The sequence below is a fragment of the Epinephelus moara genome, chromosome 17, assembly GCF_006386435.1.
Source record: "Epinephelus moara isolate mb chromosome 17, YSFRI_EMoa_1.0, whole genome shotgun sequence".
NCBI classification, from domain to species: Eukaryota; Metazoa; Chordata; class Actinopteri; order Perciformes; family Serranidae; genus Epinephelus; species Epinephelus moara.
In genome coordinates, this window is record NC_065522.1 from 2,237,902 (window position 1) to 2,265,208 (window position 27,307).

Genomic DNA, 27,307 nt, shown 5'->3' on the forward strand with positions numbered 1-27,307 from the left:
CAGTAAGTGAGGAGCTAGGACTTCAGCCCAGCAAGGAGATAAAGTCTTCATGTTGGTTACTGAGAAGACTGATCCTGGGTTACCTGGAGAGTGAAGAAGTTAGTGGTTTACAGGATACAGGGCTGTCAGTGCTTTTAGCCACAAATGATTTTATTGACAATTTAGAAAAAGATGATGATGATGCTGGGAGACATAATGTATCAGCACGTGAAGGGGAGAAAAGTGGGCAGCCAAAGACTGTTGTAGAGCGTTCCCTGTGAAGAGAAGATGGTACTACACCTCAACCAGCTTTGTCACCACAGCCAAGCAGCTTAACAGGCTCAGAAAGAAAGAGACTCCGCACAAACCAGAGGCCAGGTGAATCTGCATCCCATGTACAGTAAAGATGTCAGGATCATTGGCCAAATTGGTGAAGTGGGACAAAAAGACAAACTGAATTTTACCAGCCTTGAAAGACAGACTTAACATGGACTGCAAAAAGGCTATGATGAAGGTGAGACTGTAGAAGCAATAATCCAGTCTATTGCACCTGAAGTTAATTTATAGAGCTACTTGGAAAGCAGAAAAAAACTATTACTGCACTCTTTAAGTCAAGTCCTTAGGACTCACTTCATAGAGAAAGATGCCATAGAACTTTATCATTCACTGACGTGCCCTGTCCATGAGCCAAAAGAAACCCCTGTGCAGTTTCTAATACGCACCATGGACCTCAGACAGAAAGTCCTGTTGCATCTTAGAGAGCCAAGGTAGGATAAGTACAACCCTGAACTCATAGAGATGCAGCTCTTACAAACACTGTTGACAGGACTACAAGGTGATGCTGTATGTGCAGATATCAATAGATAAGTTGCTAGTCTCAGCCAAACAAATACAAAAAGCGAGGAAGACAAACCAGCTAAAACTAAGCAGAGAAACTCTGGTAGTGCTAAATGAACTCCAAGGAAGTGTTCTGAGTGTAAAAAATCAAATCCAGAGGGAAGATGTACATACTATTACAAGTGTGGCAGTAGTAAACATTGGGCAATAGGCTGTCAGAAAAGAAAGGATACCATTGCCAACACATGCAGAATAGAAGTTGCCACTATAAGCTTAACAATGCTGCTGTGCTAACTAGGTAGACCTCACTGACAAGAAAACAGGAAATAACAGCAAAGTAAGTAGGACGCAAGAGTCTTATGCACTGTAACCTGGGAGGGGTTCCAACCATAGTGTTATGGGATACAGGATCCCAAGTGTCTATTGTTGGTATGGACTGAAAAAAAGACACACTTACCAGATACTGACATTTGACCAGTGCAAGAGCTCCTTGATGAGGGTATGTTGGATTTTACCACTGTAAATGGGACAGGGATACCCTATGAAGGCTGGATAGGAGTGGAGATCAGCTCACTGGCAAATAAGGACAGTGAACTGCTTGTGCCCTTACTGGTGACCACAGTTCCACTTTCAAAACTAATAATAGGTTTCAGTGTCATTGAAGAGTTAACACAGACCAAAGTGTCTACAGACAGAACAGTAGCAATCAAATTTGTTCACAGTCTTGGATCAGCTCTTGATGTCGAACACAAAAAGGCAAGAACAGCATATTCATTACTGAAGAAGCAAAAAGGCATCTCAGAGAGTCAGATAGCAAGACTGGGAAGACAGGATGTTATCATCCCAAAGCACAAAATGGTAAAGGTGGTCTGTGGCAAACTCAATAAAAGCATGAAAGAAGCAGTATGCCATATTGGAACCAAATGAGGACACACTGTGGCCTACTGGACTGGATGAAAAACAGCAGTTAGTACAGTTAGCCAGTACAGATAAAGCCACCATTTCTGTTGTGGCTGAAAACAACACAGATGATGAAATTAGACTACAGAACAGAACTGTACTTGGCAGGTTATATGCTGTAGGTGTTGTAAAGAATGTTGAGGAAAAAGCTACATGTGAGTCACAAAATCAAAATAGAGATTTGAGCAATAATGGCCAAGTGAAACGATGTCAGAAAACAACGGTGGAAAGGTATAACGAAAGTAAACCTCAGCAACTACTTTGGGACCCATCTGTTAATCTATCCCACTTAACATCAGAGCAACAACAAAAAGTAAGACATGCTGAGGGAAGAGAGTGAGGTTTTTGCTAAGGATGATTGGGAAGGTAAGGCTACCATCACAGCTTTGTCAGTGAGGACAGCCATACATATATCACCCTCATCACACGCTGGGGACTATATGAGGGGCTGAGGATCCCCTTTCGACTTCTACACAGCCATCGTCGAAAGCATTCTCACCTCATCCATTACAGTCTGGTTCGGTAGTCTCGACACACTCTCCCGGAAGAAATTACAGCGCATCATTAACAGAGCATCCAAAATTACTGGCTCACCCCTACCATCCCTCGAATCACTTCACTGCAAACGGACACTGCGCAGAGCCCGCAAAATTATCTCTGATCCCACTATGCCTTCCAACTACTGCCCTCTGGGAGGCACTACAGGACAATTGCCTCCAAAACAGCCCACTTCAAAAACAGTTTCATTCCCATTGCAATAAACATTCTGAACTCTGAACGCTGAGGATTAGGCATGGCCCTTATATATTATGAATATGTGTTTGTCTGTATGTATATCTGTGTTTATGTTTAATGTCCTTTATGTTGGAACCTGTACCAATGAGCTGTACTGGAAACAAATTCCACCAGCCTGGCTATGTGGTCATTAAAAGAATCAATCAATCAATCAATCAATCAAATGCTCTGGCTGTCGTTCTCCCCAGCTGCCCTCATCTCAATCAGTGGAGTAGACAGCGCTTCATCAGCAAGTGTTGGAGAGACTGGTTGACACACTGTCAGATCCTCCAGTAATGGCATATCCTGATCTTTAGAGGCCATTTGTGCGTCTGAGGAAGGTTTTGCGGTCGTTTTGTATCAGCAACAAGGAGGAGCATTGAGAGTGATAGAATATGGATCACGAACACTCACTCCCAAAGAGAAGAACTACAGGCTCCATTCAGGAAAGCAGGAGTTCTTAGCTCTCAAATGGGCTGTAAGAGAGCGATCCTGTGATTATCTTTTCCATGCCCCTCACTTCACAGTATACAGTGATAATAACCCCCTAACATAAGTGATGAAGAGAGCAAAACTAAATTCTGTGGGGCATCACTGGGGGCTAGAGTTACCAGATTTCCGCTTCACTCTGAAATGCAGACCAGGAACTGTCAACCGTGATGCAGACTTCCTATCCCATCAACCAGCAGAAATGGACAAAATAATGGAAGAATGCACAGAGGAGTGTAACCAGATGACATTGCATCAGTTGGAGAAGGACTGCAAGCTCAGAACAAAGGCAACACTGATTGGATTTCAGCCATCACATGTAATGTAGATGTACTACCTGAACTGGCAGGTCAAAGAGAAGATGAAGTGACAAACAGAGTCATCACTCTAAAACAACAGAATGAATGATCAAAGAGTCAACAGCAGTGAAATGCCTCCTGAGGGAGTGGCATTGACTTCATTTGGATGATGATGGAATGCTGTGATGAAAAACAAACTCCTGAACTCAGCTTGTAGTTCCTGAGAAGTTCAAGTCACAGATCTATCAGCAACTACATGAAGAAATGGGCCATTTAGGGGCTGACAGAATGATATCTTTAGCCAGTGAGAGAAATTCTTTTGGACAAAAATTGAGAGAGGAAATTGAACATTATTTGACAAAAGTGTGCCGTTGCCTGAAACAGAAAAGGCCAAACAGAAGAACAAGAACACCTCTGCAAAGCAAAACAACATCAGCACCCCTTGTAATGATCTCCATTGATTAGTTACATCTGGAGAGAAGCAAAGGTGGAGTGGAATACATTCTGATAATAGAAGACCACTTTACAAAGTTTGCACTGGCTTATGCAACCCCAAATAAGTCTGGCAAAACAGCTGCATGCAAGATCTTCGATGACTTCCCTTTGAAAAACCATGACCTGGGAAGGGAATTTGAAAATGAGTTATTCAAGACACTGCAAAGCTACAGTGGTATATAGCACTCAAGGACAACTCCATATCACCCCCAGTCCAACCCAGCTGGGCAATTCAACAGGAGACACAAAAACCTAATTGGAGGGACTATTTGAACAAAGTGGTTCATGCACATAACTCTACTGTCCATATCAACAGGATTTTCCACCTTTTTCCTGTTCGGGAGAGAGCATACTATTTTGCCCATTGACATGCTGTTTCCTAGAGAAGGAGCAACAGTCCACAGTCTAATTCTGGATCAGTGCAGGAAGCCTATCACATTGCACAGGAAAACATGAGGAAAGCTAATGAAAGAGGGCAAAAACCCTACAACCAGAGACCATGGAGTTCTGTTCTTGAACCTGGAGACCATGCACTAATCCAGAACCTATTCGAGAGAGGAGGGCCAGGAAAGATAGGTGCTTACTGGGAAAACCACGTGCATGTGGTCAAAGAGAGAAGAGGAGCAAACAGTCCAGTGTATGTTGTGAAACCTCTGGATGGAGAGGGTAGAGAGAGAACTTTACATAGAAATCATCTATTGCCTTGTCCTTACCTTGCTGATAGCCAGAGCATCAAACACCTAAAAGAGAGAAGTAAGGACCATAAGAAAGGAAAGAATAGCATGCCAAAACCAAAAGTAAAGGCCCAGACTTCCCATGGAGACTCAATAAATTCAAGTGAGGAAGCATATGCCATGTGGTTACCTGGACACAGTCAAAATACTCGCCTTAATCCACAAGCTCTAGTCTTCAAAATTTTTATATCACGTTTTTTTATATTTTTTTATTTATTTATTTATTTATTTTTTTTTAAAACCATATTGGTTTCATGGTATTTGACAGTATTTTGCTTGGGTTCGGCCCACTTGACATGCTGCTGTGTTGTGCTATGGCCTATTCAAGTGCTGGAATTTGTTATTTACGTGACAACGCCTGAACGCAACACAGGCTCCGCTCCATTACCGGTATACCACCCAGCCCTACTTCAAGCCCTCAACAAAACAACTCCCCAGAGTAGGAACTGAGGCTGAAAGACTCATCCAGAATGAAAGAAGCCAGCCACAAGATGGAGAGGGCACTACTCAGAACAGAGATCAAGTGGAGGTGAAAAGACATCAGGAGCAGGAGATGAGTCAGAGTTAATCCTAGAGGAAATGAGCCAAACGACATGCCAACCAAGATGTATCCTTACATATGATGAACAAGGAAAACCTTGCGTTACACACCTGAGAAAGTAGGGACTTGAAGGTTAAGTAACTGTTTGAATACATAGTAACACAACTAATGCTAATTTTGGTTCATATTTGTTTGGATGAATATCTGTTGAGTAATACAGTTGCAATGATTTATCAGACGTTCAGAAATTCATTTCTTGAGACTACACATAAGAAGATTAATAAGTTTATTTAAAGAAATGGCTGAGTTACAGTGTAACAAGGTGACAAAAATGGTTTTCTGTGAATAATAGTACTACACGTTAGAGCATGTATAATGTTAATATACATTAAGTATGTTGGAATGGTAGATATTGCCAGTGACTTAATGGACTTGGGAGGCCTACCAATGTACAGATGGATAAAGGCAATACAACTAGACAGGAAAATAAATAGTTACCTATCTGTAGTCATGCTGTGATAGTCACCAGGTGCGTAGTTATTGATATTTGTTTGATTATGTAACTGTATACTAGTCAGTACTCATCTAAAGGTGTTCATAATGCTTGGTTCACACTACACGATATCGGCCCGATTATAGCCCGACGCAGTGACGTACAGTGTCCGGAATGGATCGTGAACGACAATGAGTGTTGTACACGATAATCCATCGTTTCATCTCGTGTAGTGTGACATAGTAGATGACAACCGACACCACGTCTGGGACGCCTCATGACATTCCAACAGAAAGTCTAGCATGTTTGATTTTCTCTATTTTTTTTTTTTTTTTTTTTTAAAGATTCTTTTTTTGGGCTTTTTGCCTTTAATGGACAGGACAGATTGAAATGGGGTGAGAAAGAGAGTGGGGGTTGACATGCAGCAAAGGGCTGCAAGCCAGAGTTGAACCTGCGACCGCTGCAGCAAGGCATCGCCTCTGTACATGGGGCAGCGGCACTATCCACTACGCTACCGATGCCCCATGTTTGATTTTCTTTTTGTCGTTCATGGCTGCTCCCATCACAGCCGTCACTTTGACAAATAGAAACAGAGTGATCTGCTGTCGTAGACAACTGTACGGCAACAGACCCCAGCCTTTTTGATATTTCCTCAAGGGATGTTACCACAATAGGGTAAAAAGGGAAAAATTATGGTGTTTAACAGCAGAGGCACTTCATCAACCTGGTGAGTACTGCCATTAGCATCAAGCTAGCAAACAATGGCACTTCTTCATAATGGAGGCAGACATAAAGTGAGAAAATTAAAAAATAGTGGCAGGGCTTTTACTTACCACAACTGCAGAGGCTACCAGCTTCATTTGAAACAGACTGCATAATAAACAGGTTGGTTTTTATTATTCCCTCTGTATTTTTATATATTTACTTTTTATCCGCTCCTGTTTGCCTTGATAGAGTTAATGCATTGTGCTGTCATTTCAAACTTAACACTTCCTGTGTCTCTTTCATATAAATAAAAGCCCCTTATAAATTTGGTTGAGAGAATCCCTTTATTTTCTAAAAAGGCTTTTATTATGAAACATTTGCAGGAACTTGCTGTGGAGGATTCAGTGACTTACATGTTTGCGTACAGTACTTCAAATGTAGCTCCTGCCATCTGGTGGCACTTTTTACATTACTACAACATTTCGGCTGGCACATGAACGGCCACAGTGACTGAAATAATAGTAATAATAATAAAAGATAGGATAAGAATAACCCGAAGACATCACACACGGCGTGAAAGATGACCGGGGATTATTGGTGTGGACCATCATGTAGTGTGTCATTTCTGTTTGCCAAGTTACGGCACGATTTTATGACTTCACAATCGCCTAATGTGACATATTGACTGTCAGAACGGACAGAAATGTCGTGTAGTGTGTACCAGGCATAAGTGTTATCTTGTTGTTAAACTAATGTTTATATCAGTGTGTCCAGTTAAAAACATTTCATTTCAATACATGTTTTAGTTCATTTTTATTTTACATAATAGTTGAAAAAACATTACTTTCCTGTATACTTACCTCCTGTGAAGTGGGAAAATTGTTGTACCTACCCTTTATACCCTTTAGAATAGAGCGCTGTCACTTTAAGAGGGAGAGTTCTGGAGATGTGTGGTATGCAGGCTGAAGAAAAATATGCTTGTACCGAACTGAGGGAGAAGATTGGACGTGTTTATTTGACAGTTCATTTTGAGGGTGCAACTTTAAGAAAAAAAATGCAAAATAACATGAAATACAAGAGGCTTTTCCTTTTTGGCTGATGCTCCATTGACTCAGTAAGCTTTGGTACCACTTTTCAGAGCTTTATCAGTCCACCTCTAAGGTGGATAGACATAGAAAATGTTTTTTGAATTTTGTATCTTTGTCAGCCTCGCCTCAGCAAACATACATAACCCAGAGAGAGGTGAGATCTGTAAACATTAGTCCAACATTGCTTCAGTAGGCTACTTAAACTCTCTGTGGTTTTCTAGTTAGTTCTCAACATCACCATAACATCACCATCAGGCTTCAACAACGCTTCAATAATATTAAATCTCAGGCCTGAAAACACATTAAACCAGCATAGCATTACCATTATCATCAGCATAATAAGCTGATAGCGGCTCCATTAGTTGGCTAAGAGGAAGACTAATGACCGTGGATGTCCCTTGGTGATCAAACAAAACATGTCCTCACAGCCTCTCCACCAGTCTTGGTGAAAAGCATGATCAAAACAGCTCAGTTTAATACAATTAAATGTTCTGCGTCCTTCAGACTTGCTCTCTGTTTTTTTATTCATAAATACAGTATTAGCATTAGAGAAGCAATATTCTGTTCCATGTCCTGATAAGATACAGGTGTAAATGAAAAGGAAAACATTTTTATGCCTCCACACTAGAGACAGCCATGGCTAGAGGCATTCAATGGACTGTCATCTGATGTACTCAATATCGTTAACAGTTCTTTCCGATCTGGAGTCTTCCTCCCTTCTCTCAAGTTTGCTGTCGTTACACCATTACTGAAAAAGAACAACTTAGACCCATCCATAATTTAGTAGTTACAGACCAATCTCCAATATCCCTTTTCTTAGCAAAATACTTGAAAAGGTCACCTACAAGCAATTACATAGCTACCTCTCACTCCATAATCTGTATGTGTATCAATCTGGCTTTAGAACCAACCACAGCACCAAAACAGCATATAAAAAGTAATCAGTGATGTCAAGGTTAACAGAGCAGCTAACAAACTCTCCATTCTAGTCTTATTAGACCTGACTGCGGCCTTTGACACCGTCGATCACACCATATTGCTAAATAGATTAGAACATTTAGTTGGCCTATCTGGAAATGTCATTACCTGGTTCTTCCCCTATTTAAGCAGCAGGACAGTCTCACTTGGCATCTACAAATCTGGCAATTTAGACATCAGTTGTGGGGTGCCTCAAGGCTCAGTCCTGGGTCCATTGCTGTTTAACCTCTATGCTGCCACTTGGTTCCGTCATACAGAAACGCAATGTATCTTACCATTCATATGCAGATGATACACAATGATATATTTTATCACCTTTATTTATTCAGGGAGGGCCAATTGAGAGCGAGCTCTCATTTCCAATGGCGCCCTGATTACAGTACAATAAAATACAATTCAATACACATTACAATACGTATCAATAACAATAATATACACACAACAGAAGCATATAATAAAATCAACAAGTACATGTACATTCAGAAAGCATGAGGTCAATAAGAATGCGTTTAAAATGATTAAAAGGAATCAATGTATCCAACTGAAGCTGAGACAGCAGATTATTCCATTTAAGAGGAGCGAAATAACCAAAAGCAATTTTTCCTACCTCCGTTCTAACAGTTGGGATATTAAGAGCCAGTGAGTTTTGTGCACGAGTGGGGTAGTTAAAAGATCGAAAACTCAGTAAGCTCAATAAATAGAGAGGAAGTTTTTTAAGCAATGCCTTATAAATAAACAATAAACAGTGTTGCTCTGCTCTCAGAGCCAGGGAAATCCAGCCTACATTGTGATAGAGTTGGCAGTGATGGGTCATGAACCCATTAAGTGGTTTAAGAATAGAGGGAGAAGCATGCATATAAATAATATCACCATAATCTAAAACCGATAAAAAGGTGGCAAGTACTAACTGCTTTCTACAGTGCTGAGGTAGACAGGATTTATTTCTATAAAAGAATGCCAATAAAGGCTTCAGCTTCTTTAAAAGTTCTGCAACATGTAAATTAAAAGACAATTTGTCATCAATCCAGATACCCAAGTACTTATAACAGGAAACCCTTTCTAAGGGAGTCCCATCAGCAATAGCAAGGCTGATCTTATTTTAATCAGCAGTGCGTTTTTTGTGTGAAAATCATGTACTTTGATTTTCCTGGATCTAAAACCAATTTAAGAACAGTCAGAGTTCTTTGGATGCAACAGAAGTCATCTTGTAAATTACTTAGAGCTAGTTCAACAGAGGGAGCAAGAGAATATATGATTGAATCATCAGCGTAAAGATGAATTGAGCTATTTTTGATACCGCAATTAAAATCATTGATATAAATAGAAAATAACAGAGGTCCTAAAACAGAACCCTGTGGTACCCCTTTCCCTTTGTATATATTCAAAAATTCTGATATGAAACCATCACTAATCACAGCTTGGGATCTACCAGATAAATAATTCTCAACCCATTTACATGACTTGTAATCAAGCCCAATATTATGCAGACGCTCAAGAAGGATAGTATGGTCAACCGAGTCAAAGGCCTTAGAAAGGTCAATAAAAAGGGCAACACAATCAAGTTTACTGTCTAGTGCTTGAGCGATATCATTCATAACCTTAGCAATTGCTGACACAGTGCTATGCCCAGGTCTAAAACCAGACTGATAGATGTTTAAAACTTCATGTTCAGATAAAAAAGATCTAATTTGGTTGCTTATCAGACGTTCTAATAGTTTCGCCAAGCAGGGTAGTTTTGAAATTGGGCGGTAATTATTCAGTTCATTTGAGGGGCCACCTTTGTGCAGAGGAGTTACAAATGCTGTTTTCCATATATTAGGAATACAATCAGTTAAAAGAGTCAGATTAAAAATGTGCAACAAGACGTCAACAATAAAAGGTGCAGCTAGTGTCAGAAGTCGAGGGTTCAAATTATCAGCCCCTGTAGACTGCCTAGGATCAAGACTATAAAGAGCACTGAGCACTTCAAATCTAGTAAAGGGCCTAAAAGAAAACCTATGAAGACTAGTATTTACAGGAGTAGGGTTTGTGTTACTGACCAGGCTAGAGGTATTAAAGATATGACCCGCAGCAATAAAGTGTCTGTTAAAAATGTCACATTGTTCATTTTTATCAAAAATGGAGATAGAGTCCAGGGAAATCTGAGTGGGTAAGGATGAGGAGGGGCTATTTGAGAGGGTCTTGATTGTTCTCCAGAACTTAGATGGGTTACCAGAACAGTCAGATAAAGACGTAACATAATAGGAAGATTTAGCATTACGTATAGCTACAAGGCATTTATTTCGAAGATGACGAAAATATTGCCAGTCACTAAATGAACCAGAGGCGCGAGCCTTATTCCAAGCAGTGTCCCTAATGCGTAACAATTCAGCAATTTCCTGTGAGAACCAGGGGTTGCTTCTGTTTTTTGTTCTCAATTTCTTAAAAGGGGCATGTCTATCAGCCACAGAATTAAAAGCTTTAATAAAATAATTCAAAGCTAAGGTAGGATCAGAAATATCAGTTATGGAAGATATATCAAAAGAAGAAAAATCATTTAAAAAATCCTGCTCCACAAACTTTTTAAAATTTCTCTTAACAATGAAACGAGGCTTTGATTTTACTTGTTTAACATCTCTGATACAAGCAATTGGACAGTGGTCACTAAAATCAAGTGGGAGAACCAGAACCAAATCAGATGAGCTAAATCAGAGATGGCAGTTGACAGAGCAGACGGGGGACGATAAACACCCAAGCCAATTAATTTTCCAATGTTAGCACTGTTACTCAAGGAGACACTTAGGGCCAAGTATTCAAAGCACTTTGGGATGGCCACAGAGCTAACGACAGTTACAGAAAAACTTTTCTTAACAAAAATGGCCACACCACCACCTCTTGTAGGCTTGCATCTATCAGTTCTGAAGACATTATAACCATCAAGAGCAATATCATTATCACTCACTTGATCAGTTAGCCAGGTTTCAGAAAATACAAAAATATCTGCCTTTGTTTGTAGAGCCCAGATGTTAATGTAGTCCATCTTAAAAATCAGACTACGTACATTGATATGAATAAAACTCAGTCCTTTTTGCAACCTAAAATCTGACTGAGATTTAAGGACTGAATGAGAGAGTACCTGCTGTGACTCATAACACTGCCTAGCTATTGTTTTAATCTTAATTAGATTAGTAGGGTTTCTGGACAGGGTCTGATTCATTTGATTGCCAAACCACTTTGTGTTCGAAGCTGGAGTATCATAAATAGACAGAGGGGCAAAAACAGGCTCAGGCCTTTCAGAGATCCTAACAGGAATAAAGGAATCAGAAATAGACATGGGGACAGTGCCACCATTTGTAGCAGAAGCAACAAGACCCGCACTGTCAGGGACAGGGCTGTGAGGTAAGCAGTATGTGGACTGGGCAGGGTCTTGCTGGAGAGAGCATCATTGTAAACTAAAAGCAATGAAGTTTATAAAGTTGTGAGTCAACTTTTCAGCCCCCATCCTATTCAGATGTAATCCATCAGATTTGAACAAGTCACGCTCAGTCCAGAAACAGTCAAAATTGCTTATAAAGCCAAGCCCAGTGGCAGTGGCAAAGTTATGCATCCAGTGATGTAAACTAAAAAGACAGCTGAAACGTTCTGAACTTTTTAACAATGTGGGTATTGGGCCAGACAAAACACAAGTCTTCCCAAGACTTTCAACTGTGTTGACTAGTGACTCCAGCTCATAATGAAGTTTAACAGACTGTCTGGACATAATATCATTCGTTCCCGTGTGTAACATGACAGTATGAATAGAGGGATGGAGATCAATAATGGTAGGAGTGAGATCTATAAAGTCAGTGGTTTTCCCACCAGAAAGACAGTAAGTGATGGAGCCTGGGAGATGCACATTTCTAATGATGGAGTCACCGATTACAAGAATTTCAGGAGGTTGATTTTTACAGCCCTTATCATAAACAGATAATCTAGGCGAAAGGGATAGATAGGTGATGACAGGGACACCCGGAATAGTAGAAGAAGAATTAGAGTCACCTGCACAGATGACGTCATCACTCACACTCGCGGTGACCGGCTCCACGTTTGGCCGGGGGAGCGAGGCCTGCGGGGCAGGGGGAGAAGGCCAGGATTCAGCGTCGGATAATGTTGGAGGGGGTAAACATTTAGGACGTTTACTTTGGGACAACAGTGAACTGGTTGGAGGAGTACGACGCTTTCTGTTACGGGATTGGGGCAGGGCTGGATGCTCCAGCGAGGTGTGTGAGCATGTAGCCGGTAGCTCAGCTAGCTTCTCTAGTGGGGCGAAGAAATTGGACAGCGGGATGGGACCATCGTCATCATCTTCTGTATCTGGAGTAAACAGGGGGAGAGAAGCCCGTCTCCCCATCCTAACAACAGACGTCCAGGAGGAAGAGTGAGTGTCCGATGTGCCGGGAACAACAGGGTTGGCAGATGCAGCCGGGACATCCGCGGACTCAAGACATGACAGCCGGGAGTATAGCACCGACTGCCGCTGGAGGAGATCCTCAATGAGCCGCTCAATGGACCTGAGCTCAGTTTTCAGTTCAACAACCTCAGCTGACGGGGCCATCAGAAAAGCTGTAAATAATAAAGCCACAGCCAGCAAAACTCCAGGACAGACAAATAGAGAATGTGCGTAACTGTTGGCCGCAGTAAGGACTTCAGAGGGGCGGTGAAGAAAACTTACTCGCTCGGGCTCCGATGGGAGCCCACAGCGGTGAAGTGGCAGATCTCCAGCCCAGAAAGTAGTGGAGAAACTTACCATCGAGGGCCCGAAAACCGGGCCCTCTGCGATGTAACAGCTTAGGTAAGTTTCAGTGATTTTTCCAATCCACTTCTCTTTTCTTCCCAGATTCGCAGTTGTAAATCTAAATAAAAAAATTATTATGAGAAAGTGAAATATTTCACTTTCTCATAATAACCTAAGCCCGATAAATGATCTGGTTAACTGCATCAGTGACATTAACATCTGGATGACCAAAAACTTTCTACAATTAAACAGAGACAAAACTGAGATTCTTTTGGTGGGCGCCAAACATCAGAGGGAGGAGATCAGTTCTAAATTGATTTCACTGTCTCTAAAACCCAGTGAACAGGTCACAAATCTAGGTGTTGCCATGGATCCAGAATTCGACTTTACAAGCCATATAACAAGTATCACAGCATTTTACCACCTAAAAAACATTTCCTAAGTTAGATCCATAATGTCTCAGTCAGACGCTGAAAAACTGATTAATGCTCTCATCTCCTCCAGACTACATTACTGTAATGCCCTTCTTGCTGGATTCCCCCAAAAGACTGTGGGACGGCTCCAACTTATTCAAAATGCTGCAGCCAGAGTACTCACTGGGACTAGAAAAACAGAACATATTACTCCCATACTGAAAATACTTCACTGGCTTCTGATAAAATATAGAATTGATTTTAATATACTCCTCACTGTTTAAAAAGCACTTAATAGTCTGGCTCCTCACTACATCTCTGACCTGCTCACAGCCTACATACCCCCCAGAACCCTGAGATCATCAGACACTGATCTCCTAACTGTGCCCATGATCCAAAATAAATTTGTTGAAGGTGCATTCAGTCATCATGGCCCCATTCTCTCAAACAAACTGACTGATGATCTGAGATTCTCTGCAACTGTGTCATCCTTTAAAGTCAAGCTGAAGACCTACCTGTTCTCCCAGGTCTATGCATAGTTTACTTCTTCTTCTTCTTCTTCTTCTTTCAGGTGTTCCCTTTAGGGGTCGCCACAGCGAATCATCTGCCTCCATCTAACCCTATCCTCTGCATCCTCTTCTCTCACACCAACTGACTTCATATCCTCTTTCACTACATCCATAAATCTCCTCTTTGGTCTTCCTCTATGCCTCTTGCTTGGCAGTTCCAACCTCAGCATCCTTCTACTGATATATTCACTATCCCTCCTCTGAACATGTCAAAACCATCTCAGTCTGGCCTCTCTGGCTTTATCTCCAAAACATCTAACATGAGCTGTCTCTCTGATGTACTCATTCCTGATCCTATCCATCTTCGTCACTCCCAAAGAGAACCTCAACATTTTCATCTCTGCTACCTCCAGCTCAGCATCCTGTCTTTTCCTCAGTGGCACTGTCCAAACAACATCGCTAGTCTCACCACCGACTTGTACACCTTTCCTTTTAATCTTGCTGGTACTCCTCTATCACACGTCACACCCGACACTTTTCTCCACCCATCCCAACCTGCTTGCACACGTTTCTTCACCTCTTTTCCACACTCCCCGTTGCTCTGGGCTGTTGACCCTAAGTACTTAAAATCCTCCACCTTCTTTATTTCTACTCCCTGTAACCTCACCGTTCCACTTGGGTCCTTCTCATTCACATACATGTATTCTGTCTTGCTACGACTAACCTTCATTCCTCTCCTTTCCAGGGCACACCTCCACCTCTCTAGATTTTCCTCCACCTGATCCCTGCTCTCACTACAGATAACACTATCATCTGCAAACATCAAAGTCAATGGAGATTCCTGTCTAACCTCATCTGTCAACCTGCCCATCACCATAGCAAACAAGAAGGGGCTCAGAGCTGATCCTTGATGCAGTCCAACTTCCACCTTAAACTCCTCTGTCACACCTACAGCACACCTCACCACTGTCTGACAGCTCTCATACATGTCCTGCACAACTCTAACATACTTCTCTGCCACTCCAGACTTCCTCATACAGTACCACAGCTCCTCTCACGGCACCCTGTCATATGCTTTCTCTAGATATACAAAGACACAATACAGTTCCCTCTGACCTTCTCTGTACTTTTCCATCAACATCCTCAAAGCAAATACTGCATCTGTAGTACTTTTGGTAACACTTTATATTAAGGTACTGTAATAAGTGTTAATTAATGTTTAATAAGCACCAATTAACAATTAATGAGCACTTATAAGACAGAATAAGATGTTTATTGCCATTAATAAGACTATATAAGTGTTAATTATAGCATAATTATCCTTATCCTGCTTCTGCTTCCGGGGCGCTCCTTTGTGTGCGACCCACTACAGCCTGCATCGTCTTTTAACTGTTTTATGTGGTTTATATGTTTAAAGTTGTCTATGAACGTCGTGTGCATGTGTTTCTAACGCCGGAGGACAGAGATGTGGAACCTGGGATCGTCTTTGCAACTTTTTGCACTTGTTTTTATCGTCACGCTGGTTTGCTGCACCTACCGAGGGGCGAAGCCTGCCCAGCAGCATGGAGACCGCGTTGTCATTAACAGGGAGCTTCTCCTGTCATTACATTCTTCAACGGAGCGTGAGATACCGACCACTGTACCGGCAGAGATTTTTGTGCCGCTCCACATTGACCGGAGCCCCCCAAGGCGGCCACCATGGAGGAAAAGAGGTAGGACGGGAGGCATCAAGCGCAGAGTGAAAAAGTTCTGCCTTGATGACCGATGCCGGCTGCCCCCCCTGCCCTCGGTCTTTTTATCTAACGCGCAGTCTTTGATGCGCAACATTGACGAGCTGGAGAGCCTAGCAAAATTACGTTGGGAGATAAAAGAGTGCTGCCTGCTTGGGATCACCGAGACATGGCTGAATGAGAATGACCTGGATAACGAGATGGCGCTCACAAGTTTTGGCTGTCCCATCAGACTGGACCGCTCCAGGGAGACGACGGGTAAGAGCTGCGGAGGAGGCGTCTGCTTTTATGTAAATCAGAGGTACTGTAAAACTATTCATGTGCGGGAAAAAATCTGTACTCCCGACATCGAGTTACTCACTATCTCTTTACGCCCCTTTTATTTACCGCGTGAGTTCCCCCAGCTGTTTTTCACGCTGATGTACTGTCATCCCCGGGCCAACGCTACTGCAGCCACTCAAGTGATCTTGGATTTATCTCACCGGCTGAATACCATTTGCAGTGAGGCTCCCAAATTTTACATGGGGGATATGAACCATGTCCGTTTAGACAAGGTCCTGCGGACATATGAACAATATGTGACTTGCCCAACCATGCAAAAAACACCACACTCGACTTGTGTTTTGGCAATATAAAGGAAGGATATAAGTCTCTTCTCATGCCAGGGTTGGGGGCTTCATACCACAACAGCATCTTCCTCATGCCAACATATGAACCTTGTATCAGACATCGGGAGGGAGAGTCAAAAACTGTTAAGCTCTGGACAGAGGACAGCATATCCCCCCTCCAGGCTTGTTTTGAGTGTACGGACTGGCAATGTTTTTCGACGGATGTGGGGATAATATTGATGAACTTTGGACACTGTTTTGTCCTATGTCACCTTCTGTGTGGACACTGTGATCCCAGCCAAAACTGTTGTTATTTTCCCTAACAATAAGCCATGGGTAACCAAAGATCTAAAAACAGTTACCAATAAGAAGAAAAAGACCTTCTTTACGGGTGACCCTCAGGAGATAAAGACAGTATCCAGAGAGGTTAGGGCTGAAATAGTTAAAGCCAAAAGTAAGTATAGGGGAAAAAATAGAAAAACAATTTGTAAATGGTGACCTTGGGTCAGCCTGGCGAGGGATCAAATCTATGGCTGCAATTAATCAGCATGGTAATGAGCCCAAGCAACTCATCAGTGTTAATAGTGTCGAGGATGACTGTTTGCCCGATGCTTTTAACACCTTTTTTTTACGCTTTGAAAGGTCTGATTTCGCTCATGATGTTTCCAGGTTAAAGAACTCTTTGTCACCATGTAGTGATATTCAAATATCTCAAGAACAAGTCGAGGTTCTATTTAAGAAACAAAAAAGAGGATCTTATCTGTGGTCGCACATTACACCACTGTGCTGAGCAACTCAACTTTTTCCCATCTTTTCCCAATTGTGTGTTGATAACTGCAAGCTCCCAACAATTTTGAAATCTTCCACCATTATTCCTATCCCTAAGGTTAATAAACCTAGGGAATTACAAGATTTGAGACCTGTGGCACTTACTTGTAGTTAAAAACCTGGAGAAAATCCTAAAAGATGAGGTTCATGAGGGCAAACTTGACCCACTTCAATTTGCTTATCAAAGGAATAAAGAAGTGGATGATGCAAAACTTTTTATCTTGGACAAAATTTATAAGCACCTGGAGAAACCCAAATCTCATGCCAGACTTTTATTTGCTGACTTCACATCAGCTTTTAACAAAATGCAGCCTTATATTTTATATAGCTAGCTTCTTATTTTGATTTTCCTGACCAGCTTTTAGCCCTGTTCTTAAACTTCTTAACCAACAGGTCACAGCAGGTTTTAGTAAATGGCGTTATGTCTCAAACCCGGGTCTCCAACACAGGATCCCCACAAGGTTGTGTACTTTCCCCGCTGCTTATACAAAGATAGCTGCAGGTCTCTTAAAGAGGACAGTTTTCTTGTTAAATTTTCAGACGATACTGCCCTGCTGTCACTCCTCCATGGTGCAGAGTCAGACCATGGATGTGCACTTCCTGATTTCGTAAAGTGGTGTGACGACAGTCTTCTTGACCTCATTGTCTCTAAAACGAAGGAACTCCTCATTGATTTTAGGAAAAATGTGACAATTACCTCAGCAAGTAGGATTCACTGTGAAGATGTAGAGATTGTAAATACTTATAAATATCTGGGTACGGTTTTTTATTCTCAGCTGAAGTTTGAAATTAACTCTGAGTCAGTGGTCAAACGTCTGCCTCGTGATGCCAGTAGTGGTAAATTGCTAGTCAATTGCCACCTACATGGTAACAGGAGTTGATTGGGCTTGGCGTGCTGGGGCAGCTTGTACACAACCTTAAACCTGTCTGGTCTCATGTGGTGTGAGTCTGTAATCCGTTACCGGGAAGACAATAGGTCTGAGGGAGGGGACTAACAAATCAACTCCACCCCCCCCTCCAATGGTCAGAAATGACCACTGGTTAGACCATTGGGCCAGCAACCCAATTCTATAAAAAATTCTATATGCTACGGAAACGGCAACAAAAGAAACCCTAACATCTGGATGTGAAAGCCCATATGAGCATCAAACTCGTATGACTGCCTCCAATCAAAGCCCTCGGGAACTTGGTGGCGCGAAGAAGTGGGTACTGAACACCAAAACCAAACTAAAGTTTGGCTTCTGGAATGTCCGAACCATGTTCGAAGCTGGGAAATTGGCACAGATCACCAATGAAATAAGACGCTACAACCTTAACATCCTTGGGATAAGCAAAGCGAGATGGACTGATTCAGGGTCACTCAAAACGAATACCGGAGAAACAATTCTATGCTATGGACGAGACCATGACGGAGTTGCCGTCATTGTTCAAAAGGGCATAGAGAAATCAATCATTGAATGGAAACCCATCAACAATAGAATAATAAAAGCCAGATTCAAGGGACAACACAACAATCTTACAGTCATACAATGCTACTCTCCCACCAATGATGCCAAAGAGGAAGAAAAAGACCTCTTCTATAACATACTCCAATCTGAAGTCCAGAGAACACCTGCACAGGATCTTCTCATCATCAGCGGCGACCTAAATGCAAAGGTGGGCAGCGATAACAACAATTATGAGAGAGCTATGGGCAAACATGGATGTGGAGTAATGAACGACAATGGTGAGAGACTAGCTGCATTCTGCTTATTAAACAATATGGTCATTGGAGGCACCCTTTTCCCCCACAAGAACATCCATAAACTGACATGGCTCTCACCAAATGGGAAAGACCAGAACCAGATTGATCACTTGATGATCAACGGTAAATGGAGACGCTCATTGAGAGATGTCAGAGTGAGAAGAGGAGCGGATGTCTCCAGTGACCACCACCTTGTAACTGCAGACATTGAACTGAAGCTGAAAAGAACAGGACCGAAACCCAGAGGGTCCCCAAGATTTGATGTCGTCATGTTGAAAGACCCATCCATAAAGAAGAAATTCACTATACATCTTCGGAATAGATATCAAGCTCTCTCAAACACTACAACTGATGATGATGATGTGGATGAGATCAACATCAACAAACACTGGGCAAATATTGTTAACACCTACAAAGACACCAGCAAGAAAATAATTGGATACAGGCAAAAACAACATAAAGAATGGATCAGTAACAATACATGGAAGATTACTGAAGAGAGAAGGAACTTGAAAACCAGAATAAACAACACCAAATCATCCAGGATTAAACAAGATCTACAAGCCCAGTATCGTAACACCAACAAACAGGTGAAAAGGCTAGTAAGGAGGGACAAGAGAGCCTACCTGGAGGAGCTGGCAAGCGCAGCCAAACAAGCAGCCACCCAAAACCAACAAGAACAGTTTATAAAATCACCAACCTGGTATGTGGAAGAAAATTCAGAAACAGCACACATATCAGAAGCAAATAAGGACAACAACTCACCACGGTAAAGGAACAAGAAGATCGCTGGACAGAACACTTTAAAGAGATTCTCAACAGAGATTCCCCTCTACAACCTTTAGAAATACAGGAAGCTTTAGAAAATTTAGACGTCAATATAAACCCACCAACGACAATAGAAATCATCCAAGCCATTCAATCACTGAAAAACGGTAAATCCCCAGGCGCTGACAACCTAAATGCAGAACTCTTTAAAGTCGATCCAGAATTAGCTGCTAACATCACCCTTCCACTGTACACTAACATCTGGGTGGAAAGCAAGATACCATCGGACTGGACCAAAGGAGTATCGTTAAGGTTTCGAAGAAAGGCACACTAACCGACTGCAACAACTGGAGGGGCATTACACTTCTCTCTGTTCCCAGCAAAATTTTCAGCAAAATCATTATACATTGAATAACAGCAGCTGTTGACAATGTGCTCAGAGATGAACAAGCTGGTTTTAGGAAAAGAAAGGGATGTGTTGACCAGAGGGGTTTTCCAGGTAGGAGGTTCAACAAACTCTGAGTCTATCCCTGAACTCTGAGTTGACTTACTCTGAGATGGGAAACTCTGAGTTAATGGTTCCAGAACAGCTGATTTGAGTTAGTTCAGTCAACTCTGAGTATGTTCACTCTGAGTTAAACCGACAATAAAAAGCCATCATCAATGGAGCTCCGACTCCATGATTCACCATGGCAACAGGTAAATAAAAGACAGGCCTCCATTTTAATCCAGTGGATGCAGAGATATTAATGCATGTGTAGCAGACGGTGCACATTTATCTTTAAAAGAAGAGCCTGAGTCAGAGCGAGGAAAGTGTCAATAAGTTAACCATAAAGTTAATAAAAAAGTTTTATTCAGTGTTGTCCGTTTATTCATCATTTATCAGACTTACATGTCCTTAATGAAGATAAAGTGGTGGAATCTGACTGTGTATCAGGCTGTAGATACATTACATTATATTAATAATATATAATAATATATTTGTTCAGATTTAATCTGATAGGGAAAACACAGGAGGCAGCAACTGAAAAATAGGAAGATTTAAAACATATAGGCTAGGCTATAGATCAAAGACATGACTGTAAACTCACAGTCTGACCCAGTAATAATATGTTTGGTGATTTGCACTTGAAAAGACACTTTAAAATACAGATTAGATTTTAAAATGTTGCACATCTATTTGTATCTTGACTCAACAGCATTCAGTGACTTTATTTCAGCTACAAATGTAGTAAATTTAAAGACAGTGAAACACTGCACCATTGTTCAATCAGAAATATTAACATATAATCCCCAATATTAGGCTATAGGAATTATGTTCCATCAGTGCGACCAATGACATCAGTGATAGAGATCATTAGTCATTGATACTACGTGTCTATACCAATTTTTAAAATTTAAATAATTAGACCTACACATTATGTGCAATAAACATTTCGGAGCTGCTCTAACAGACTGACAGTCTGATCCTTGTGCACAGTGTTATAAAAAATAAGGTTTGATTCTGAGCTGAGGGTGAATTCTCGCTGTGTAATATTTGAATGTTAAGACAAAAACCGATGTCCAAAGAAATGATTGATGTGCATAAATTCAATAACTTAAGACAGTCCTGAGTAACAAACTAATATCCAGCAGGATTTAGACTGTGACAGATGGTAAATCTCCGCTAATTAAATGCGCTTCGATACGAGCTTTGACACGGACTGAATGAATGAGGAAATGAAACAGCGTGTAAGAGGGAGGAGACAGAGAACAACTCAGGGTTTATTGAAGAAAACCTGTCAGCGAGCAGGTTAGGTTCACAGTGTCTGTTACCATGGTGACTGACTCAGACTTTCAGTTACCTCTCTTTCTGGAACGGATAACTCAGAGTTTCCCTCATCTCAGGGTTAACTTACTTTGAGTTTTCACATAACCCGCTTTCTGGAATACCCCTCAGATCTTCACTCTCAGGAACATAATAGAGCAGTGCAGTGAATGGCAACGACAGCTCTATATCAACTTCATCGACTTTCAGAAGGCTTTCGACAGCATCCATCGCGATAGCCTCTGGAAGATAATGAGGAGCTATGGCATCCCCTTCCACATAGTCAACATCATCCAACAATTCTACAACGGCTTTTCATGTACTGTAGGAACAAACACCACCAGCTTTTTGGTTAAATCTGGAGTCCGCCAAGGATGTGTGATGTCAACATTACTTTTCAACCTTGTTATAGACTGGGTTATGAGGAAAACCACTGAAGACAAGGCAAGGGGGATTCATTGGACCCTCTACTCCACCATTGAAGACCTTGACTTTGCACACGACATAGCCCTTCAATCACATACACACACGCACCTGCAGGAAAAGACAGACAGACTCCAACAATATGGCCAATAAGTTGGATTAATTATAAACAGCAATAAAACTGAAGTCATGCCCATTAACACCAGTACACCAACAAATATAAAAAAAGAATAACAGGTTTTAGAAAATACAGATCATTTCACTTACCTTGGAAGCATCATCCATCATGATGGAGGAACAAGCCAGGACATTCAACACCGGATCAACAAAGCACGCACAACATTCATAAAACTTAAACAAATCTGGAAATCACACCAATGTAGAACAAAAACATAACTCCGCATCTACCAAAGCTGCGTACTGTCGACACTACTGTATGGTGCAGAGTGCTGGAAAACGACAGAAAGTGATATCCATAAACTATCCACGTTCCATACATCATGCTTGCGCAAAATCCTACATATATTCTGGCCCAAGACCATCTCAAACAATAAACTTCTTAACATCACCCAGCAAGACAACATGCAAAGCATTATTAATAGGCGAAGGTGGAGCTGGATTGGCCATGTCCTCAGAATGGACATCAACGCCATTCCAAGAGTCTCACTATATTGGACCCCAGAAGGCAAAAGGAGAAAAGGGAGGCCTAAACTGACATGGCGGAGGACAATAGAGAAGGAACTCCAGCAACACCATCAGAGCTGGGGAACCATAGAGAAGATGGCCAGAGACAAACAGAAATGGAGGGACTTTGTTGCTGCCCTATGCACCATCCAGCGTAATGGGGATAAGTAAGTAAGTAAGTGGTCAAACGTGCCCACCAGAGAATTTGGCGCAGGATTAATTCCTTTGGTGTCTCCAAATCTATACTTTGTACTGTGTATTTGTCATATATTGAGAGCCTTCTTACTTTTTCTTTTATTTGTTGGTTTGGTAATATAACAGTGAAGGACCGTAATTGTTTAAAAAATATTGTGAAAGTCTGCTCCAAAATTATTGGAATCCAAATGTGCGACTTGAACTCTCTTTGGGAGAAACGTGCCAAAATCTGATGGACCAACATCATACTCTTGGAAATGAATTTGTTCTTATGCCATCAGGTCGGCGCTACTTGCTGCCTCCCAGAAAGACAAACCGTTATGCAAGATCATTTATTCCTTCAGCTATTACGCTGTTAAATACTGAGTTAAGGAAATTATTATTGACTGATCTGTTCTTGGCACAAGGCACTTTAGGTAGAACGGTTGTGTGCAATTCATGTATCCATTTATTTATTCAGTTATTTATTACTCATTTTTAACGTGGCACTTTCTTTACTTTTTTTTTTTTAATTTATTAATATGTGTTTCTAATAAGCACATATTACTTTTTATTCTGGGCTGTTATTTTATCTTATTTTATTCTCTCTGTTTTTAAAAAAAAAAAAAAAAATTCTCTTATCATTACTATTTATTCTGCTGTCGGCCTTATATTAACTGTACTTGAACCCATGCCATATCATGCTACTCCTGCCATGTATTATTGTTGTGTGAATGGTTGTATGTCTAGATGGTGGACTGTAGAAGCTGAATTGCCCTTCAGGGATAAATAAAGCTTTCTGTATCTGTATCTGTATCTGTATCTGTAATTAACACAGTTATTATTGCATATAGAAGCATTATAAGCACTTAATAGAAACTTGATAACAGTTTATGAAGCTATCCTAAATATTAATAAGATGTCTATTTACATTAATTATGATTTATAAGGGTTAATTATAGAATAATAACCACATTTATTACTGGTTTATAAGACACTATAATACACTATCAGATTAAATTAATAAGTTAATAATGATCCTTTGCAGCTACCGGATCTGAAGTGGGAACAGTGTCATATAAAGGTTAATAAATTATTAATATGCTCTCAGGGCTCGAAACGAATGGTGTCCCGGGGACTATAAAAATTGCTACTGGGACACAAAGATGATGTGTCTGGGACAATTCCGGGACAGCAAAAACGTCGCTTTTGTCGCTTGAATAATTTCAATAAAAACTTATGAACAGCAAAAATACAGTGGCTTTTGCTGCACCTGATCTGGCTCCACAGGCGCGCGCATGCACACACACACGGAACCCCTTCTTTGGTCCACCCTCTCCTTCTCTCCGCTGTTGCCTGCAGTAATTTCTCTATCGATACAGCCCATAACGCATCTAATCGGCTATTTGAAGTGTCACCTCTTCAGAACGAAGCATGTCAATTCTGTATTGAAATTCGTGTTATTTGCAAAGTCATCACATCTAGACATAATTTTGACGTTACTTTTAATCGTTTAAACAGAAAGTTAAGAACTAGTAAAGGCTATCGCCAAACTGTGCAAATTGCATCCTGGGATATTATCTCAACTCACAGCATGAAGGTCACGCTGGATGCTACTCGCCACTCCTCATCAGAGCACAGAACCTAGCAATGCTGAGATGGTTGAAAAAACTGATGCAAGCCCCTCCAGTGCCGCTCCAGTTGGAGCAGGATGTGACACTTGGCTTTGGGACTCTGGAGACGATGTTTCATCTGTTTCTGCCCCTGTGGTAAGTTAGTTTGTTTAAGTAGGCTATAGGCTAGCTTGTTGATTTTTAGCTAGTTCTAGATCTTTGCGATAGCTAACACTAGCAACTCAGCTAATCATGTAAATGATGGCCTTACAAAGTTATAAAATGTGACTGTGTGTTCTAAATTTTGATGTTTATGATAATGACGGTAACGTTACAGTTAATCAGAAGAGGTGTACTCGATTCATTCTGTCAGTAATAATTAGGCNGAAATAGCTTCGGTAGCTAAGTGCGTCACTAATGACGTTCTGTGTGAGTTAAAGTGAGTGAAATGTGTGTGAAGATGCATATGGTTGAGATACAAGAGTGACAGTAAATTGTGTAAAGCAGGATGAGCAGAGTGAATACGTTAGGAGCATCGATGAGCTGTGTGTTATGTTGAGCAGGCTAATGGATATAGGCTGCATCATGTTCATGTTTACTCCTGCTGATTTGCCAACGCCATAGCCTGACTTCATTCCTCTCTGTCACTAAGGTTACAGGAGCATTTCATACATTTTGGTAATTGAAGTTTGTATCAGGCTCAGTGTTTGAGTGTTTTATTATCACTCTTGTGAAACCATTGTGAGAGTAATTCAGTACTAGGCTGTGGATTAAAAACAAGGGAAGTTAGATTAAATATATTTATGGGTTTAATTCTGAGCCTTCTCTTTCAGAGGGATGGGCTGACATTGCAGATGGTGTCAGATGGACTGCAGAAGACGACCCTGGCTCTTGTAGCCATGCAGGTAAACAAAATAAACTCCCTAGAGAGGAATTTGTATGCTACGGTGTATGTTTAGCAATTGTGACAGTGAAAGTTTTTTACTCTGTATTTCAGGCAGTCCCAGGTCAGCATCTGAAGCAACTCCTGGATGAAGTGGGACCTCTTCCCGGAAACACCTTCTCTGGTGTAAAACTCAACAGGAAACAAGTGGATGATGATGACTTCTGCAGAGTTAAAGATAAACTGATCAATGGCTTCTGTGACAACCTCACCACGCGGTTTGGCAACCTTGATGAGGGTGTCTTGAAGGCCGCTGCCACCATGTTTGACCTAAGCTGATTTTGAGACTTCTGTCACTCACTTTCAGAAAACTGATGGGTTACAGGGAGCTTTGTGTAACACTGTATTCCCGAACAGTCAAAGTAACAAATCTTTTGAAAAAGCCAAATGAACTCAGATCTGTCATTTTTTTTTAGAACTCAACTATTAGGGTTTCCAATCATTTTTTCCTGTTTTTTACAATAGTGGTTGCATTAAAAATCAATATGAAAAGGAAATATGTCCTTATGTTGTGTTTTCACCACCATTGGTAGGCTGAATTCTCATCACGAGTGAATAAAGCAGCTAACTCTGAATCAATCTACTCAAATTTTTTAAGTTCAAATAACTCATGTTTGTCTTAGTATGCCATTTTGAGGAAATGAGATTCCCATGATCCTTTGCTAAAGAAAATAATAACATACTGGAGTGAAAAGAACGCATCAGAATTCTTTAATGTTGAAATAATGATTGATATCTGGATGTTGCAATAGGTGCATAATTAATAGAATTTTTAACTTCAGTGAGTGCATAATGAAGGGTTTACAAATGTCAACAAGACACTGTTCCCACTTTAGATCCAGTAGCTGCAAAGATGCATTATGATCTGTTAATAAGTGCATATTAATAATTTATTAAACTTTATACGATACTGTTCCCACTTTAGATCCTTTAGCTGCAAAGGATCATTATTTACTATAATAAGTGCATAATTAAGCATTTATTAACCATAATATGGCATTTATATTAACTCCTTACAGTCTCATTAATGTTAATAAACATCTTGTTAATACTGATAAATTGTCTATAAACTCTTAAGGATGTTCTAGTACCCAATAATATCTTATAAGCCAATAATAAATGTGTTGTATACTATTATTAACACTCATTAGGTCTTATTAATGTTAGTAAACACCTTATCATATATATTTAATCTGATAGGGTCTTATAGTGTTTTATAAACCAGTAATAAATTTGGCTATTATTCTATAATTAACCCTTATAAATTATAATTAATGTAAATAGACATCTTATTAATATTTAGTACAGGTTTATAAACTGTTACCAAAGTTTATATTAAGTGCTTATAATGCAATAATAACTGTCAGTTATGCTGTAATAAACACTTATATAGTCTTATTGATGTTAATAAGCATCTAATACCATCGTATAAGTGCTCATTAACTGTTAATTGGTGCTTATTAAGCATTAATTAACGCTTATTACAGTACCTTCATATAAAGTCCCACACCCAGGATCGAACCGGGAACCCTCTTGCTGTGAGGCGACAGTGCTAACCACCACACCACCGTGCCGCCCAACATTGAACATCACACCTTCAATTTCTAGCTTCAGGCCCCGTTTAGACGACAACGATTTCAACTGAAAACGGTAAAAAACGGGTTCCAGAGTGCAACGTTTTGGAAACGGCAGCGTCTCTGTTGTGTAAACGTGCAATATGCAGTTCCTCTGAAAACGGAGACTTTTCGCACATGCGCATTACGGTTCCAGTCACTAGGCATGCCGACCGTCACGACAACAATGCTGAGCTCTGTTTGCGCTGCTCACCCTGTTGATTTGAAGTGAAGTGTAGATCTGTTACTGTAGCATCTCCACCTCGTCGTCCATCCAGACAAAGTTATCTGTGCATGCTTTCGCCAGTGTGTCTTCTTTGTTTTG

At 40.9% G+C, this 27,307-nt stretch overlaps 1 protein-coding gene and 1 long non-coding RNA gene across 5 annotated transcripts in view; one reads left to right on the top strand and one right to left on the bottom strand.

Annotated features, from left to right (window-relative positions):
* The window catches only part of pde5ab (phosphodiesterase 5A, cGMP-specific, b), a 202,325-nt gene that overhangs the window by 108,087 nt on the left and 66,931 nt on the right, over nucleotides 1–27,307 (top strand). The gene's annotated exons all lie outside the window — the stretch shown is intronic.
* Nucleotides 1–27,307, bottom strand: part of LOC126404048 (uncharacterized) — a 65,846-nt gene extending 38,539 nt beyond the window's left edge. Inside the window, exon 1 of one of the 2 annotated variants that reach the window (XR_007571395.1) lies at nucleotides 27,197–27,307. This is a non-coding gene — a long non-coding RNA (uncharacterized LOC126404048). Of the gene's footprint in view, nucleotides 1–26,859; nucleotides 26,977–27,196 lie in introns of those variants that run through there. The other variant, XR_007571396.1, reaches the window with a different exon arrangement.